The sequence below is a fragment of the Bison bison genome, unplaced genomic scaffold, assembly GCF_000754665.1.
Source record: "Bison bison bison isolate TAMUID 2011002044 unplaced genomic scaffold, Bison_UMD1.0 scf7180017864180, whole genome shotgun sequence".
NCBI classification, from domain to species: Eukaryota; Metazoa; Chordata; class Mammalia; order Artiodactyla; family Bovidae; genus Bison; species Bison bison.
In genome coordinates this window covers 4,458,054-4,463,874 of record NW_011494752.1, presented here as the reverse complement: position 1 = coordinate 4,463,874, position 5,821 = coordinate 4,458,054, and the positions used below count along the sequence as shown (strand labels likewise).

At 41.1% G+C, this 5,821-nt stretch overlaps 1 pseudogene; it reads left to right on the top strand.

Annotated features, from left to right (window-relative positions):
• The first annotated feature begins 466 nt into the window (after nucleotides 1-466).
• On the top strand, nucleotides 467-1,157 carry LOC104990561 (annotated as a pseudogene).
• Nucleotides 1,158-5,821: the final 4,664 nt, after the last annotated feature.

Genomic DNA, 5,821 nt, shown 5'->3' with positions numbered 1-5,821 from the left:
AGGGAATAAAACACCTTAAAAATTTGATAACCAATAACTGCAATCAAGGAGTTACAGGACTTTCATGGTGGTCCAATGGCTAAGACTCTGTGCTCCCAGTGTAGGGGGCCCAGGTTCAACTTCTAGTCAGGGAACTAGATCCCACATGAAATAGTTGAGATCCCACCTGCTGCAACTAAGACCTGGGGCTAATAAATACTAAAAAAAAAACACCCCAAAACCACAAAGGGTTAAAAGATAAAATTGAGAAGATATCCTTTAAAAAAAAAACTGGGTGAAACAACTGACAAAGGATTAATCTCCAAAATATATAAGCAGGTCATGCAACTCAATACCAGAAAAACAAATAGCCCAATCAAAAAGTGGATAGAAGACCTAAACAGACATTTCTTCAAAGACATACAGATGGCTAATAAACACATGAAAAGATGTTCAACATCATTAGAGAAATGCAAATTAAAACTATAATTAGGTATCATGTCACATTGGTGATAATGGCCATGATCAAAAAACCTACAAACAATAACTTTCGGCTTTTGGCTCAGAGGAGGCAAAGGTGCAACTTTCTTTGGTCCTCCCGGATCCGGGTTCATCCGACACCAGCTGCCTCCACCATGTTATTTAAGTGCGACCCCAACAAGATCAAAGCTGTATACCTGAAGTGCACTGGTGGGGAAGTCGGTGCCCCCAAGATGGGTCCCCTGGGCCTGTCCCCAAAAAAGGTCGGTGATGACATCACCAAGGCAACTGGTGATTGGAAGGGTCTGAGGATTACAGTGAAACTGACCATTCAGACAGGCCCAGATTGAGGCGGTACCTTCTGTTTCTGCCCTGATCATCAAAGCCCTCAAGGAACCACCAAGAGACAGAAGGAAGCAGAAAAACATTAAGCACAGTGGAAACATCACTTTTGATGATATCATCAACATTGCCCAGCATATGCGGCATCAGTCTCTAGCTAGAGAACTTTCTGGAACCATTAAAGAGATCCTGGGGACTGCCCAGTCTATGGACTGCAGTGTTGCTGGCCGCCACCTCATGACATCATAGATAACATCAATAGTGGTGCAGTGGAGTGTCCAGCTAGTTAAGAACGGCAAAGGAAAAAGAAAAATAAAGGATTATTTGACAACCAAAAAAAAAGTCTACAAACAATAAATGCTGGAGACTGTGGAGAAGAGGGACCCTTTTGCACTATTGGTGGGAATGCAAATTTATACAGTCACTAACTCGGATAGTAAAGCGTCTTCCTGCAATGCGGGAGACCTGGGTTCGATCCCTGGGTCAGGAAGATCCCCTGGAGAAGGAAACAGCAACCCAGTCCTGTATTCTTGCCTGGAAAATTCCATAGACTGAGGAGACTGGTAGGCTACAGTCCATGGGGTTGCAAAGAGTCAGACACGACTGAGTGATTTCACTTTCACAGAGAATAATATGGAGATTCTGTAAAAAAAAAAAAAACAAAAACCTAGTAGTAAAAGTATATGATTCAGCAATCCCTCTACTGGGCATATACCCTGAGGAAACCACAAGTGAAAAAGACATATGTGCCTGGTGTTCATTGCAGTACTATTTACAATAGCTAGGACATGAAATAAATAAGTTAAATGAGCAGGGTGACAATATACAGCCTTGATGCACTTCTTTCCCAATTTAGAACCCGTCTGTTGTTCCATGTATGACTGAGTGACTGAACTGAACTGAAGACATAAAAGCAATCTAGATGTCCTTTGACAGATGAATGGATAAAGAAGTTGTGGTACATATACACAAGGAAATATTACTTAGCTAAAAAAGGAATGCATTTGAGTTGGTTCTGATGAAGTGGACAAACTTAGAGCCTATTATACAAAGTGCAGTAAGTCAGAGAAAAACATCATATATTAACATATTATATATGGAATCTAGAAAGATAGTACTGGTAAACCTTTTGCAGGGCAGCAGTGGAGACATGGAGAACAGAGCTGTAGACGTGGGGAAGAAGAGGCTGGGACGAATGGGGAGAGTAGCATGGGAACATATGCATTGTAAACATATGATTGTAACATATGTAAACATTATCATTGTAAACATATGATATGTAAAGTAGATAGCTAGTGGGCATTGGATGACTCCGGGAGCTCAAACCAATGCTCGGTGACAACCTAGAGGAGTGGGATGAGGTGGGAGGGAAGTTCAAGAGGGAAGGGACATACATATACCTGTGGCTGATTCATATTGATGTATGGCAGAAACACAGTATTGTAAAGGACTTATCCTTATATTAAATAAAGACAAAAAAGCTGGGGAATTCCCTGGCAGTCCAGTAGTTAGGACACTTTCACTACCAAGGGCCCGAGTTTGATCCCTTGTTGGGGAACTAAGATCCTACAAGCTGCACAATGTGTCCAAAGGGGAAAAAAAAAAAGCTGGAAAATGGGCATGAAAGGTTTTTTAAAACTGGAAATAACCCACAAGGGTTAACATTCATCTTAGGAGTTACAGAGAAATAGAGCAGATGTATGAAAAGTGGAGGGAAAGCAATCATCAAAGGGATAATTCAAGAAATCAAGTCAGGGGACTTTCCTAAGAGTCCAGTGGTTAAGAATCCACCTTCCAATGCAGAGGGCATGGGTTCCATCCCTGCTCGGGGAACAAAGATTCCACATGCCATGGGGTAACTAACCCTGAGTGCCTGCCACAACTACAGAGCCCATGTTTCCTGGAGCCTGTGTGCCACAACTGAGACCTGACACAGCTGAAAAAGGAAAATTAAAAGTCAAATCAGGACTGAATGAATTATATCTCCAGAATGAGAAGCCCACTGAGTGCCCAACATCAGTCAGTTCAGTCATTCAGCCATGTCTGACTCTGCGATCCCATGGACTGCACCCTGCCAGGCTTCCTTGTCCATTACTATCTCCCAGAGTTTGCTCAAACTCAAGTCCATTGAGCCAGTGATGCCATCCAACCATCTCATCCTCTGTTGCCCTCTTCTTCTCCTGCCCTCAATCTTTCCCAGCACCAGGGTCTTTTCCAATGAGTCGGCTCTTTGTATCAGGTAGCCAATGCATTGGAGCTTCAGCTTTAGCATCAATCCTTCCAGTGAATATTCAGGGTTGATTTCCATTAGGATTGACTGGTTTGGTCTCTTTGCAGTCCAAAAGACTCTCAAGAGTCTTCTCCAGCACCACAGTTCGAAGGCATCAGTTCTTTGGCGCTCAGCCTTTTTTTATTGTCCAGCTCTCACATCTGTACATGACTACTGGAAAAATCATTGCTTTGAATATACGGACCTTTGTGAGCAAAGTGATGTCAACAGTGGATGGAAAAGAAATCAGATATTTCAGCTTGTTGAGTAAATAGAGAAAGGTTACTAAAACCTTCTGAGGGAAAAAGCATTCAAACAACAGTTTTCAGAATGGTACCATGCTTCCTGTCAGGCATTCTGGAAGACAGCAGAGGAATGCTTTCGAATTATTTATGACCTATAACTTTATGAATTAGTCAAATTGTTAATTCAGTAATGTAAGCATGTTTTTAGACATGCGAAATCTTAAAAAATTTTACTTCCTACCTATGTACCCCTTCTCAGGAAACGACTGGAGGATGTGGTATGCCAAAATGAGACAATAAATCAAGAAACAAGAAGACATGTGATCCTGGAAACAGGATATTCAACAGAGGTGAGAAGTGAAGAGAATTCTCACGATAATGATGAAATCCTAGGGTGACATAACCTGGCTGCAGGCCTTCCAGAGTAATCAGTCAGCACTGGGGCAGGAGGACAGAAGGCCCCAGAAGGGATGTCTCCAAGAAATTAGATGAAATTAACATAGGAAATATCTACACTTTTGGTGATGGTAGAAAAAATTCATTCTAGGGACCTGGAAATCTAAGTGTGCACCCCCCAATTTTTTTTTTTTTAATTAATGATTAACTCCAGGAAAAAAATATTTTAAAAAACTGAAAACCAAAGCTTAATCACAATAGACTGGCTTGGCTGTGGATAATATTTATGGAGACGTAATTGTGTCAACAGAGTATGGAGGCTGGTCTCCATCAACCCACACACTTCAGGCTTTCTTCCTTGTAGATTGCAGTCCAGCCAGCAGGAGTGCTCTTTGTTCCAGCTGTCTGGGGCTTCTTTTGTTTAAATGGGAATCAAGTTGATTAAATGCAATTAATATCAGTACATTAATAAACTAATTAAAGATTTAAAATATCAGTTAAGTGCATCTAAGCAAAAGGCTATGGACGAAAGTATACATGCACACACATTTTTTTTTTCTTTTTACACTAAACACCTGGAAAAGATTATCTAGATTTAAACTTGTGCTCTAATTTGAGACTGTTGATTTACCCAAACAACAGGTCATAATGTATGTCCAACCTTCATCCCATTAATAGGGAATCAAGTTGTGTATATTTGAATCTATGTTAGACTGACCTGTGACACATGGTAAATTTTTTTCTAGTTCTGTTTTAATTTTTTCCACTAGACTGTGAGTAGTTTGAGGGCAGGCTCTTGTTCTTTCCTCTGTAAGGTTCTGGCACTTAATACAGACCTTGGGTTTTTTTTCCTTAACCTACGATTAAGTCACCACAGAGACCATGGTTTGAGTTGATGAGCACATCTAATATTTGCAGAGCATTCAGTTGTTCACCCTGCACTGTCGCATCTGTCTGCCCCACACCGAGGCTGGTGTTTTTATTATTCTCTCTTCTCCCCTCTCATTTTTTGGAAGAGGACCTGAGTTCCAGAGAGTGCCTTCCCTAAGGTCACAGAAGTCAGTGTTGGACCCCCTAGCAGAACTCAGATCTCTAATGATGCATTAAAAAAACACTTAAAAAATATGGTTTAAATTATCATCAACCATTTTTAAGTGTATAGTTCAGTAGTGTTAAGTATAGTCACATGGTTGTGGGTTATGGCTCTCTAGAACTTACTCATCTTGCAAAACTGAAATTCTATATCCATTGAACAGCTGTCTACTTTCCCCTCACCCATCCCTGCCCCTGGCAACCCCCATTCTACTCTGTGTCTCTATGAATTTGGGCACTCTAGATACCTTCTGTAAGGGAGTCACACAGTGTGTGTCTCTTTGTGATTGGCTCATCTCACTTAGCATATGCCCTCGAGGTTCATCCATTTCCTCCCTTGAGGCCAAACAATATGTTGTATGTAGCACATTTTATTTATCCATTCATCCATCAGTGGACACCTGGGTGCTTCCATCTCTTAGCTATTTTAAGTAATGCTTCTATGAGCATGGGTGTATTTATATCTCTTTGAGATCTTGCTTTTAGTTCTTTTGGATATATATTGGAAGAGGGATTCCAGTAAGACATTTTTAAAATTCTTCATCTCATTACAAAAATGATTTGAGGACTTCCCTGGTGGTCCAGTGGTTAATCTACCTGCCAGTACAGGGGACATGGGTTCAGTCTCTGGTCCAGGAAGATCCCACATGCCTTGGAGTAATTAAGCCTGTGGGCCACTACTACTGAGCCCAAGCTCTGGAGTCCATGCTCTGCAACAAGAGAAGCCCCTGCAGTGCCCACACACTGCAACTAGAGAAAGCCCACAGGCATCAGTGAAGACCTAGCCCAGTCAAAATTAAATACATAAGTGAGTGAACACATACAATTTCAAAAAATGATTCGAGGCCATTGTCTCAGCACCTTCTTAAGTATATATATATATATATATATTTTTAAAGGTTCTGAATTTTGAATGAATGAAAAAAGGGCCAGAGAGGAGACAACAGAAAGGAGTGGCCTAACAGAAGTCTGGTGGGATCAAGTTTTTTATCTTTACCCTGGGGAAGTAGCTGCAAAT